Source organism: Lepus europaeus, chromosome 13, assembly GCF_033115175.1.
Source record: "Lepus europaeus isolate LE1 chromosome 13, mLepTim1.pri, whole genome shotgun sequence".
NCBI lineage: Eukaryota > Metazoa > Chordata > Mammalia > Lagomorpha > Leporidae > Lepus > Lepus europaeus.
The window spans coordinates 88,054,186-88,065,002 of record NC_084839.1 but is presented as its reverse complement, the minus strand read 5'-3'; the positions used below and the strand labels follow the sequence as shown (position 1 = coordinate 88,065,002).

Here is a 10,817-nt window from a genome sequence, read left to right as displayed (position 1 = left end):
GAGTCTGAACCTCGTTAGAGCAGTTTGAATGATAACCTCCATTTATTGGTGTGTGTGTGTGAATTTATTTTATTTGAGAGACAGAGACAGAGTGCTCTCATCCACTGATTCGATTTCCAAATGCCTGGAATAGCCAGGGTTGGGCCAGGCCAAAACCAGGAGCCCAGAATTCAATAGGGTCTCTCAGGTGGATTGGCAGGGATAAGTACTTGACCATCACTGCTGCCTCCCAGGATGTACACGAGGATGAAGCTGGATTGAGAGTGGAGCTGGGACGCATAGCCTGGCCCTCTGATATGGAATATAGGCATCCCAATCAGCGTCTTCGTTGTTAAGCCAAATACCCACCCTGACGACCTCTATGGAAGATAAGTAAGTTTTTTCATCCAGACGTTGGCCACCGTGCGTCTGCCGGGCCTCTGCTTAGACTGTGCCAGTGCATAGTGCTGGGAAAGTGGGGTTTCCAGCAATAGGATCAGGCTCATCTTTTTAGAAATCTGCAATTGTTTCCTGTTGCTGTGGTAACACACTGCCACCAACCACAGGCTTTGTCACCAAATGACACAAATCCATCATCTCACAATTTTTGTCGGGCCCACAGGGTGGAGATGGAGGGGCCTGCAGGACTGCCAGGGCAGGAGTCACTTCCTTGCGTCTCTGCGTTTGTAGGGGCTGCCCCTTCCTTGGCTGTGCGCCCTCCTCCACCTCCCGGTCAGCAGTTCGGGACAGACCCTTTTCTCACCCTGGGCTCGCTGGTCCTGTCACTCTCCCTCCTCCACTTGGAAACACCTTGTGACGATTGGGGCGTCATGGAGATCGGTCCAGAAACTCCCCGCCCCCCATTGCAGGCAGCTGATTGGCGGGCTTATTTCTGTGCTGGTAACCTTAACTTTCTCTGCAGCAGGAAGTGAAGCCACGTGGTCAGAGAACGTCGTGGGCAGTGGGCACCTGGAGTACACGTCGCGCGACAGCGGTGAGGGCTTGTTCTGCTGGGGGGAATGGGAAAAGGAGCTACCGGTGACAAGCGGAAGTGCGTGGAGTTGTGGCATTTGGGATTTAGAACCTTAGAAACCTTCATACTCTGTGTCTCAGAGCCTTAAACGCAGGAATTCCTCTCTGGACTTCTCCTAAGGAAATAAATACTGGCAAATAAATGCAGACAGATTGCGTACACAGATATTTGCAAAAAAAAACATGTATTGTAGGGCCGGCGCTGTGGCATAACAGGTAAAGCCATCGCCTGCAGTGCCGGCATCCCATATGGGTGCCGGTTCTAGTCCCAGCTGCTCCACTTTCGATCTAGTTCTCTGCTGTGGCCTGGGAAAGCAGTAGAAGATGGCCCAAGTCCTTGGGCCCCTGCATCCCGGGGAGTGAACCAGCGTAACTCTGCCTTTCAAATAAACTAAGTACATCTTAAAAAAAAAATTATGTATTACCCTCAAATTGGAAACAGCACAGAAAGGTGAAAATACAAATCATGATATGCTCACATAAAGGAATTATCAAAAATTTATGCCTATGAAGTCTGTAATACAAGTATCACATGGGATGATACTTGTATTAAAAAGTGGATGACAAGTCAGGATACAAAATTATACATTTGGCTTAATTTCAACTTGGAGGCAAGCTCAAATGCCTCTTTTATAAAAAGAAAAACTGGGAAAAACCAAAATGGCAGTGGAGATTCCACTGGGGTTGGAATCATGCATGTTCTCTCTTATTTTATGTGCCATCCTATTTGCCTTTCAGAGCACGGTTAAAAGTAGTAAGGCCCAAGTGAGGTTGAAGACTACATTTTTGTGGTTTTACTCTGCATAGTTTTGTGAGTTTTCCTGGCAGCATGAAAAGGCCTGGCTGTGGGAATGGAGGAGGCTGGGGCTGAAAAGGCGAGACACAGACAGGGAGCATTCTCTCTCTCTCTCTCTCTCTCTCTCTCTCTCTCTCTCCTTTCCTCCTCTCCATATGTATGTATGTGTATATATACGCATGCACACAAAGACCTAAATACATATATGCAAAAACATATTTTTAGCAAAGGAATCAGATCTAGAAGATATAAGAGCTCCTATCAATATATAAGAAAAAGTCCAGCACCAGTGTTGTGGTACAGCAGGTTAAACCATTGCTAGCAAAGCCAGCAAACCACCCCCCAACCCCGGCCGCCAGAGTGCTGATTTGAATTCCAGCTGCTCTGCTTCCGATCCAGCTCCCTGCTAATGCTCCTGGGAACACAGCAGAAGATGGCCCAAGTGCTTGGGACCCTGCCACCCACATAAGAGACCCACATGGAGTTCCTGACTCCTGGCTTTAGCCTGGTCCAGATGTTGCTGTTGTAGCCATCTGGATGGAGGGTATCCCGCTGTCTCTCCCTTTCTCTCTGTTGCTCTGCCTTTCAAATATATAAATAATTAAATTTTTATGTAAAATATCCAGTAAAAGAGCAAAAGACTTAAATAAGCACTGCACAAAAGAGGATATCACAGTAGCTAACGAAAAGATGCTCAGTAGCTATGAGATAAATGGAAAGTAAAACCATAGTAAGATACCACTACAACACCTACTGGAATCACTCAAAAACAGCAGTACATTTAAAAGTAAAACTTCTACATGAATGGTGGCAATTTAAATTAGTTCAACCACTCTAGGAATATGTCATTACTAAAGCTACACACACATATGCCCTATGTCCCAGAATTCTGCTCTTGGGAATACTCAGCAAAACTGAGGGCTTAGGCCTACTGGAAAAAATTCATGGGGAATAGTCATAGCAGATTTATCATAATTACCCAAACCTAGAACCAATGCAAACACTAAAGAAAACTAGCATGGGTAAATTGTGGTATATCCATATGAGGGAATACTATACAGCATTATGAGGGAATGAACTGATACACACAACATGGATCAATCTCACAAGCATAATACTGAAGAACAGAAGTCAGATATAAAAGAAAACATACTGTATCAGTCTGTTTATGTCTATCTATTTACTGAACACCAAGCAAATTTAATCTGTGGTGATAGAGGTTGGAAGAGTGGTTAGCCTGGGGGTGTCAGTGACTGCAGAAGGCCACAGGAAAGCATTCTGTGTTGTGGGAAATGTTCTCGATGTTGATGTGGATGGTAGTTGTCTGGGAATGATCATATGTAAAAATTGACACTAAGCATTTCAGGTGTGTGTTCTTTAGGTCAGGTATACCTCAGAAAACAAAAACCAAACCAGTCCTACCATTCAAACAAACCACAACAAATGCTGCCAAGATTTGCCCAACCCTGAAACGGTAAGATTTTATGAAACTTATCATCCCTGATAAATTTCTAATAAAACTATAGCCTCCCAGCCAACACCAGGCCAGAACTACTGAGTATTCTTACCTCACTATGTTTTGGGGTGGCTAGGTCAAGGTATCATTAGCTGGCTGGGTCCAGGTTCTTGTCTCCAGTGCAAGAAGGAATTCAAGAACGAGACATAGGTAAAGCAGGGGAACAAGATTTATTTGCAGGCAAAATGAAAGTACACATCCAGGAGCTACACTCAGGCCATCCCTTCACATGATCTGCAGGCATGCAGGGTGGAGTTTGGGTAACAAAGCTTTCCTTGCTCTCTTATGGAGGTCTTGGAAGTGTCATGATGTCAGGTGCATTATGGGAGTAGGAGTGTCAGCCATGGTAATTTTATTGTAATGGCATTATAGTTAGCTAAAAGTCATCGTGGAGATGCGGTTGGCATCCAGTTGGTTACTTTTGGCCAGTGCCAGTTATGAGCAGCAATTCCTTGGAAGCTGTGGTTTCCCACTGCACGGGAAGGTTTGGGTGGTGCTGGTAGGGCTGCATGGCGGTACTGCGGAGTGGAGCTGGTGACCTCAACTCCTCCTTGCTAGCTGCCTCTTGTCTACATCAAGGAAACCAGCCACTCTTTGCTAAATATCAGCAAACTGGCCATAGAATTTCCTAAATACCAGTAAACATAAAAATATACTGTTTAGGTTAGAAAATATAGAATGCTTTGAACTTGTTCTGACATAAAACCTACTTAGTTTTTAATCTGCCATCTGCCTTACAAAAATGTCATAGAGATTTATGAGAAAACATTCAGAACCTCTGAAATAGAGATGTGATATAAACGCAAGGCCTCAGGGCTGTTACCATTACCTTGAAAATAGTTCATCACTAGGTAGAGCCAACATGCATACTGCAGCTTGTTTGTGGGGGCAAAAATGTACCCGCTTGGATTTCATGGTGACAGATGATGCCATGTACATAACAGGCAAGCAGGTAGGAAACATAAAAGAAATAGGTGCGTAATGATTAAGTGATAATAGAATTTCTTAGTCTCAGAACGAAGCATCGACATCAAATGATGAGGATAAAATTCAGGTGAAAAAAATGGGATTATGATGTACCCCCTTTCAAATCTGGAACAATTAAGCCCAACATGCAGAAAATACTTAGAAATTCCATGTAGAAGTTGAGAGCTTGGAGTCATAGGTGGGGTGTGACAGTCTCAGTGTGAGCGAGGAAACATTCCACAAATTCCTGAATTTCAGGGAGTTCCCTCCCAGAAGTTCAATCAGGAATCTCTGGAAGCAACTGCCATAATATCTTATATACAGTAGTTACTCAATGATGGGTAATTGATCCTAATTCTATCTGAGTATTAGAAAGACTCACATCCGTGGGTCGTAACCTTGGAGGAAGTGGGTGCAAGTCAGCCTTGTCTGAAATGTCAGAGGTGAGGAAATACCATCTCACCTGAAGCTTCAGGGATCGTGTTGTAGGACTGGAGTGGGTGAGGGGTTTTGAGAATCCATGGTTGGTAATGTTGGTTTTCTCTGCAGAATGAAGCAAATCCACATGTTCAGAAGAGGATACAGTGGCCACTGGAGCACAGGAGCATGGTAGCAGTGAGGGCTGGTTTTGCTGTGGGGAACCGGAGGAGGAGCTACCTAGGGACGGATGAAAGTGTGTCCGGCTGTGTTATTCAGTCTTTGGAAGCTTCAGTGCTTCATACTCTGTGTCTTGGAGCTGGAGGTTCCTCCATACCCACTGACTTAGAATTACTCATCAAATCTCCCCTAAAGAAACTCATGAAGGCAGACAAATTATGTGATAGACATTGTCAAAGAATTTTGTATAATATCCTCAAATGGGAGACAAGACTATGAAGAATTTTTTTTAATCCAAATAATAGATTAGTAGCTATGTATCAAAAATGTTTACCTGTGAAAACTTTACTATCGCAGGGGAAGGTATTTGTGTTATAAAGTAGTTGCAGGGGATTCAAAATTGTGATTTGGCTCAATCTCAACTCGAGAGAAGACATTTGAACAGGCTGGCCAGATCAATCACCTGGAAGAAAAAAAATGATCAAATGGCAACGATTGCCTGTGATGAGATTCTGAGCGGTCTTGCATCTTTCTTATGGCGTGTGCCACCCCATTGTGTACTTGAGCACAATTAAAGGTAATAAGACGCGAGGAAGGTTGCAGGCTACACCTTTGTGGTTTCCATCTACGGGGCTCTACGAGCTTCCTTGGCAGCACGGAAAGACCTGGTGGTAGGAACAGAGGAGGCCCGCGTCGGGTGGAGTTTCCAGCAGCATTTATGGCAGGAGACCAAGAACGGAGGGCACCAGGGGAACCAGTAAGAGAGCCCTTCGGTGATGACCATGAGGGTCAGTGCTAGGAAGAGCAAGGCTGAGGAAGGAGGGCTGCTGAGACAAGAGGCGGATCCCTACAAGAGCAAATGCAACTTCAGGGGCCAGGATTTGGGTAGCAGATAAGCCTCTCCTTATGCTACTGGTATCCCATATGAGAGCACTGGTTCGAGTCCCTGCTGCTCTTCTTCTGATCCAATTTTCTGCTAATGCACCTGGCAAGGCGCTGGAAGATGGCCCAAGTGCTTGGGCCCCTGTCATTCATGTGGGAAGCTAAGATGGAATTCCTGGCTGCTGGCTTTGGTGTAGCCCAGCTCTCTGGGTTGCGGCTGTTTGGAGAGTGAATCAATAGATGGAAGTGTGCTCTCTCTCTCTCTTTCCCTATACCTGCCTTTCAAGTAAATAAATAAATAAACTCTTAAAACAGACACTGCCATTTCACACATTGGCAGAGCAGCTCAGCATCGTGACAGGTCATGGTAGAAGCTTATTGATTCATAAATACTTATCAAGCAGCTACTATGCACCAGCACCGTGCTGGATGCTGGATATACCACAGTAATGCAGGAAACGGATGTAGTCTGCTGGAGGCTGTGCCCTGGTGGAAGAATCCAGAAGTCCCAAAGATAGTATGTGCCCTAAGGAAAAGGAAAAATGCTATGGGGAAATCCAGGTCAGGTCAAAAGATCAAAGGAAGTGACACGTGAACTAAGACCTGAAAGATGAGGAGGCACTAGCCAGGGGCAAGGCAGCTTCAGATGAAGGGTGGTGGGAAAGCACGCCAGGAGAGGAGGCAAAGACCCCCCAAGGCCAGATAGGGCTCTAGGTGTTCCCGGAACAGGAAGCAGGCCAGTGGGGTTGGAGTGCGGCAAGCAGAGAGCATAGCGAGAGGGGGCCGAGAGAGGGGCAGGGAACAGGAGAATCTCTCAAAGGATCTGGGTTGTGTCCTCCTGCATGGTCCCTAGGGAAGGGTTTTCAAAGAGGGAGACGAGGGGGTCCAATCCATATTGCTGGTGTGGGATCCAGGGAGGGATCCTATGGCGCTGAGATCTGGGTACTGCTGGGCGGTCGGCACCTGGAGGGTCCCTCACAGGTGGGAGCCAGGTGGCCGTGGCAATGAGGCAGCTGAAGCCAACATCTGGGCAAAGGCCTGTTGTCATGGGAGGATGATCTCTTTTCTTCTTGGTTGGTTCCTGGCAGGCCTGTAGCTTCAATCCTTTACCTCGGTAAGGATGCCTGGGCCTGTAGGGTTTGGATTTTCTGAACCCCAGTGAAGACAAGCAGGTTGAGTGCTATAAGGACCCCGGGGTTGAGTTCTGGGACAATCAGTGTTCTGAGGAAGCCTGTCCTCACTGCCAGCCAGGTTAGGGAGCCTGGGGCCTTCATTGATGCTGAGCCTCTGGTGGGAGTTAATGAGGCGTCAGGAGGAGAGAGACGGATGTCTAGTAAGGTCTTGTGATGATGATGGTGGTGGTGCTGGGAATAATTCAGTGAAAAAGGAAACATAAATATTTTAATGGGTTGTAAATATCGAAAGAGTAAGTAGTAGCCCTGCTTTCTGGTATCCCAGAGGATACATCACCCTGAGTGCTGGAAGCGCTAATTCTTTTTTTTTTTTTTCCCCTAAGCTAAAAGCTATCCTCATTTTTTTCAGAAAGTCAGCCCTGCTCAGGATTAAGAGGGGAGATTGTGGGTTCAAACCCTGGCTCCGCCTCTTGATACCTGCACGATCTTAGGCATGGTCCTTGCTCTTTCTGTGCGGTCTCTTCACCCACAGCGTGGAGACAACGTCCGGGTCTCACCTGTACACTGTGGTAATGGCAACTCTTCTCTTGGGGTTCTGCTGGGAACTGAAGGGTTTCCATGAGTGACCATTAAGTGGCTCAGAACACATGCCTGCTATTGATAAAAATGTGATCCCAGGTGAGATGTAGCATATTCAGATGTAGCACAGCCTTCTTCTGCTTGGCTTGTCACTGAGGTCCCCCTTCCGTGGATGTAGGTGTTACTGAGGGCTAGCTGAGGGAGGCTTCCCGGAATCCCAGGGGAGCAGCCCGCCCTACGCTCCTAGCTTTGTGGTGGACTGTGTAGGCTGCCTTTGACCTCGCAGCAGAACCTTGCTTGAACAGCTTAGCCTTTTCCCAATGCAGCTTAGAGGTTTGGTCCAAGAGGCTTTAGGAGAGAATGAGCTTCCTTGATTGCCACTTGGTAGATCCCTGGGAGCCAAGGTGAAAGTCCCAGTGCGGGGGAGGGACATTTTTTTTCCTTTCCAGAGAGACTCAGAGACAGACAGCTCTCATCTGCTGGTTCATGGCCAGGGCCGGGAACCAGGTAGCCAATCCAGGTCTCCCAGTTGGGTGGCAGGGACCCAACTGCTAGAATCACAATGCCGCCTCCCAGGGTCTGCCTTACCAGAAAGCTGGAATCAGGAGCTACAGCCAGGCAAGCCAGGCACCCCAGCATGCGAGCCGGCATCTTACCCGATGGCCCCAAACACCCACCCCCTTTTCCACATTTGAAAAGTGCGAAGGTGTTTGCTCTGCAGGCTCCAGATAACTTTCCATTTTCCTAACCTATGCGCAAAGTTCCCTGCCACTTTCTATTTTGGGTGTTGACACCATGTTCCCAGCCTTAGCTAATCATCAAGAACCTTGGTTTTTGTCCTCTGAAAACCTGCAGGAACTTCAAAAGCCACCCACAGTATACACAAATAAAGCCAGGGGCTTAAGACATTCTGGAAACAAAGTTCTTTAGGTAGAAAGGCAATCCCTGGAGTCAATAAATATTTAGCAGTTACAACAACAACAAAAATACATGTGATTTTGAACAGCAGGGGACAGAGGCTCAAGGTGGGATATAAATTTGTCTTCAGTTGTTCAGTTTGGTTTGAGGATTTTGAAGAAAAGCACACACACACACACCCCTAACAAATTCATTGTCTCTGCTTGTCATGAGTCACTTGCCCATTGTGGATGAGGGTCTTTAATTTGGGGGCTGTTAAGACCCACAATTTATTTTTGTTGCGTTCATACAGGAAAAGGGGGCTGTGGGTGTGGAGGCGGTGGGGGCTGAATAGTTTTCACCCAAGGGTATCAAAGCTCAATAAAAGAAACTTCTTTTTCTATATTGCAAAATTGGGCCGCGGAGGGCTGCGGGGACGCCGTGCGAGCCCCCACGTCGCGGCGCTGGCTGGCCCGGCGGCTCCTTCGAGGGGCCCCGAGGTGTGGGCGTCGGAGGTCCGCACTCCTGCAGCGGGGCGCCGGGCTCTGCGCGGGGTGGGGGGTTCCCGCCGCGGCCACGGTCCCGAGGGCCCCCTGTGGCGGGGGCTGTGGGATCTGCAGACCACAGCTGCAGGGCGCGATCTGCAGCTGGTTTGCCTGCGACCCCCACGTGTGCTACGACGGCCTCCCGGCGCGGCCCGGCCCCGTGTGGAAGAAGGGAAGCTACAAAGCGCAGCGGGCGAGGCTGGGGAGCCATCCGCAGCCCTTCTTCCCACACTGGCCCGTGTCACCGCAATGATTCACCCCACGACGGGCCGGCAGCTTCCCTAATTAGCCCGGAGACGCGGAGGACCCACACGGCTATAAAAAAAAAAAGTATATATATAAAAAAGTTTTTTATTCAAATGCACCTGCTCCTCCCACGCGCCGGCCCCGGGGCGCGCGAGCCGCCAGCCCTGCGAGGCGGATCCCGAGCGCCTCGGGCCCCTCTGGTGGCCCGGAAGGTGCAAGCTGCGGCCGGCGTCCCAGCCGCCGTCCCTGGAGGCGCGTGCACAGGTGGCCCCCGAGCGCGGGTCCCCTCACCGCCCGCCCGCGGGTGACGGCTCCGGCAAGGGCGGCCGGCCCCGAGCCCCGACAGCGCGGCCGCGGCCCCCGCGGGGCCGCCCCGGCCGCGACGCCGTCCCTCACGCGGCCTGAGGCGGCCTGAGGCGGCCGGGCGGCGGCAGCGCGCGGCGGGGGAGGTGCGCGCGGCGTCCGGCGAGCGGAGCGGCGCGGCGCGGCGTCCGCCCCCGCCGAGCGGAGCGGAGCCGAGCGGGGCCGAGCGGAGCCGGCGCGCCGGGCTTGGGAGCTGCGAGCGCGCGCGCCGAGCGCGGAGCCGAGCGGAGCCGAGCCGGCCGCGGGAGGGTCGTGTCCACGCCGGCGTCCCGGACCCGCGCTGGGTGGCGGCCACCTGCTGCGTCGCGTCGCCGGGCGCTGGGGCTGCGGGCAGGGGGTCAGCCTCGCACCGCGGCCGGAGCAGCCCCCGGCCCGCCGCACCCCGCGGACGGCGCCCTTCCCTGCGAGCCCGGACCCCGCTCCTGTGCCAGGTACCCCGGGGTGGCTGGAAATCGCGTGGCCCCAAGGCGTGAGTGGGTGAAAGACCGGGGCGGCGAGGCCAGGAGCCCTTGGACCTCGAAGCGGCGCCACCCCCGCGGCCGCCGCCTCGGGCAGCCCGGGGCCGTGGGGCGGACGGGAGGCAGACGCGCGCGTGCGAGCGCCCAAAGTTTCCCTTTGCTCACTTTGCCGGACTTAACTTAGCGTTGCGAGGCGAAGCCCAGCCTTTTACGCGCTGAGGCAACCGATCGGGGCCGGAGGTCTTACTGGGCTTCGATGGTGAGCGTTTGTCCCTGAGAGCCATTGCAGGGGGAGATAGTGGACGGATTCGCCAAGTGCTTCGCTTATGCGTCAGGGAATGGTTTATTTAACAGGTTTTAGGCTTGGATGACAACCCACCATCGGAGATCCTTAGATCTAAGAAATGGTCAAATTCCTATTCAACAAATATTTGTGGAACCTCTGCTTTCTAACAGGCTGGGCTCTGACAGTAACGTGTGATCGGAGCCTAAAGGAGTTACTCAAATGAGTGAGCTTTTGGCTTTGGGAATGCGAGTGAAAAAGGACTCCCACGGTATGGATGGGTCTCGCACCTGAGCACAGGCCGGCAGCTGGCACCCTGGCACTGCTGAACACTAAAAAAAAAAATTTTTTTTTGAACACTAAATTTTGAGCCAGAAAAAAATCCAAGCGGGAAGACAAGCAGATGTGTGAGCCGTCTCCAACCGGTGTCTTATACTCTCCTACTCCCTTCTTGGAGCCTGCACACCTCCTTGGGGTTACAGAAACACAGGACCACGTATGGGGTCAAGTCTGGCCCTGGGTGTTCTTCCTGGTGTTCGGCGGGG

At 50.6% G+C, this 10,817-nt stretch overlaps 1 protein-coding gene across 1 annotated transcript in view; it reads left to right on the top strand.

The window, feature by feature from the left end:
- The first annotated feature begins 9,896 nt into the window (after positions 1–9,896).
- Positions 9,897–10,817, top strand: part of CRACDL (CRACD like) — a 138,850-nt gene continuing 137,929 nt past the window's right edge. The window contains exon 1 of the mRNA XM_062208883.1: positions 9,897–9,962. The gene's annotated coding sequence lies outside the window, so the exon portion shown is untranslated. The remainder of the gene's footprint in view (positions 9,963–10,817) is intronic.